Below are 2,909 nucleotides of genomic sequence, written 5' to 3' on the forward strand. Positions count from 1 at the left end.
GCCAGGGGTTGGGGCGTTAAGTGAATGGAGAGTTAGCTCCGAATAGGTCCAAGGCTTCAGCTGAGGAGGTGAAAATATTCTGTGGACAGACGGTACTGATTTCACAGCAGTGTGAATGTACTTAATACCACAGAACTGAGCACTTAAAATCATTTGAAAGGTAAATTTTATAATATGTATCTATATATAGTCACAAAAAGCTTTAAAATCTAAAAAGATAAAACTGAAAGTGTAGCACAATGCTGGAACTGCACGGGAGGCGTAGGTTCAGATCTTGGACCAACCGGAACAGACTTGGTGGGACTCTACACCTACAATCCTGATTGTCTGGGAGACTAAGGTAGAAAGACTATAACTTTGGTGAGACCCGATAGAGAACATCTCTCTCTCTCTCTGTCTCTCTCTCTCTCTCTCTCTTCCTCTCTCTCATATTAAATAAATAAATGAATAAACTTTTTAAGAGGTTTCCAGAAAATGAAGATGATATTTATTTAAAAGAACATGTGAGATGCAGCCAAAACAATATTTCACAGTCTTAAACAAGAAATTTTAAAATACAGTAACTAAATATTTACCTTAAATTTTAAAATATATAAATATTAATAAAACAACATGAATAAATTAATAAAATTATAAGCCAAAATTAATGACAACTGAATAATGATAGAATTGTTAAATAGATCAGAGATGTATTTCTCTAAAAACAATCAATAAGATAAAGTTCTAGCAAAATAATCAAAGTAGTGTCTCTCAAAAAAATTAATAGGACAGAGTGTTTAGGATCACTCCTCTTTTTAGCTTCTCTTCTGGCGGTTACCCCCCAGCCCACTCAGGATAATGGTGACAGCAGAGGTGCTAAACATTGGCCAAAATACTCTAGAAGGGTGAAACAAAAGAAGTCTATGAACTATTGGATAGTCAAGGAAAATTCCCCCTGCAGTCCAAGGACCACATTACAACAGGAAATGCAGCTAGAATCACCTGAAAGGAAAAGCTGCAATTTCAACTACACTTACCAGTTGCATTTTACAGCAGTTACAGGAAGCAGGTATCAAAACTTTCCCCAGAAAATGTAGGGAGACAGCTTTCATTGCACCCCAGAGTGAAATGATTCCAAAAGAAAGTTTGCAGGAGAATAGCAACAGGTTCTTTTCTCAAAAGAAATCCTGGCATCAGGAAGGATGTAAGTTTTACCCACCTAAAGTGGAGCTGTTTTTTAAAGATGATGCCAATGATGACATACAGTGGTCTGAGGAACAGTTGATTGCTGCAAAATTTTGCTTTGCTGGACTTGTGATAGGCCAAAATAAAATGGAGGTCATGAATCACACTACACAGGCTTTGTTCAAAATACTAGAGAAATCCTAGTTGTCCCAGAACTGTACACTGGTTGGTATGAAGATTGAATTTGGTATTGATGGAATCACCAAAGAAATTGTTATTCCTCATATTATGTTATATTATTGATCATGGTTCCTGGAGACAGACCATCAGGGGGTCAAAGTCAACAGAAAGACCGTCTTACCTTGACTTCAAAGAAGTAACTCCTGAAGGGCTACGGTAAAGAAAAACTTTGAGTGGGATGCAGAGAGAGTAGTTTCTGAAATCAGAAAGTCAATGCAGAGAAAACGATTATGGATACTAGAGACAATCTAAGAGAAGGGGGAAATATGGGAGGGTTAGAGGAAGAGAATCAAGGAGAAAAAGAAAGAAGTAAAACATCCAAGGGACACACAAATGGAAAATTATCTGTTGATAACATAGATAATACCTTTGACTGGAATAAGATACAGTGTATTCCTTCCGGGAAAATTCATTTTGCATGTTATAATAATATACAGTGACTGAAAGTATAAAAAAATTGTAAATATGGAAAAAATAAAAAAGTCAATGCAGGGTTATAGTATTGATGGGTTCAACTTCTAATCTTGGTCACTGTGAAAAAAAATAAAGAAAGCTTGTGGAAATTTTAGCATTCCATGTGAACTCCAGGTATCATCTGCCCATGAGAGCCAGATGAAATTGAGGATTAAAGCTGAGTATGGGGGAGGGGAAACCATCAGGTGGCATGGTGGTTAAGGGTACTGGACTCCCAAATGGCTGACTACAGTTCAAGTCCTGGGCCTGGTGCCTTTCTCTCTCTCTCTCTCTCTCTCTCTATTTCCTACCTCCCTCCTCCCTGTCTTGTTTGCTTACTCTGTCCCTCTCTGGTTAAATTAAAGTAAATAAATAAATAAATAAAGTTAAATAAAGTAATCCTTAAAAAAAAAAAAAAAACAAAGCAATCATGATGCAAAGAAAGCCCTAAAAATAACTAGCATGAATTGTTGGTTCATTTTGTTTGCTGTCTTGGTTTTGAACTTGCTTAGAACAGGCCTTGTCTACACTTAGAATACCAGGCCTTTCTTGGTAGGGACACGCTCAAATTCATGCCCTAGGGACCAGGGAGTAACAAACCAGAGAGGAAAGAGAAAGAATTTTGATCAAGGGATACAATCAGTTACAAGAATGATATCCACACCCACTAAGGCCTGCTGAGTCTGAAATCCCAGGAAAGGGTGGCCAGTGCTTAAAGAGAAAAGTCTGGGGATGCCTGCTCAGTGAGAGATGCAGGAGGTTTTTGGCAGGAGCAAAAACAAAACTTCAAAGGGAACAGAGTTGCTGAGCTTCAAAGACCCCCCGCAGGACCAATTAACACCTACAAATGTTTATCTAAGCAGTCATTTAACGTTGGCTGCTTTACCAAATGGGTGCTCAGCCTCACCTTAAAAACAGTGACAATGGAATAGGGGTGGAAGTGGGGGAACCTGGAGGAAGTTCTGTTTTGTTTTTGAGAAAGACATTATTCAAGAAGAAAACCCTCAATACATGAAATCCACTGACTTAATTATAATGAAAAAAAAAAAAAA

At 37.8% G+C, this 2,909-nt stretch overlaps 1 pseudogene; it reads left to right on the forward strand.

Annotated features, from left to right (window-relative positions):
• The first annotated feature begins 837 nt into the window (after positions 1-837).
• The window catches only part of LOC102502604 (multifunctional protein ADE2 pseudogene), a 14,762-nt pseudogene continuing 12,690 nt past the window's right edge, over positions 838-2,909 (forward strand).

This window comes from Tupaia chinensis, unplaced genomic scaffold, assembly GCF_000334495.1.
Source record: "Tupaia chinensis unplaced genomic scaffold, TupChi_1.0 Scaffold000093_1, whole genome shotgun sequence".
Classification (NCBI taxonomy): domain Eukaryota; kingdom Metazoa; phylum Chordata; class Mammalia; order Scandentia; family Tupaiidae; genus Tupaia; species Tupaia belangeri.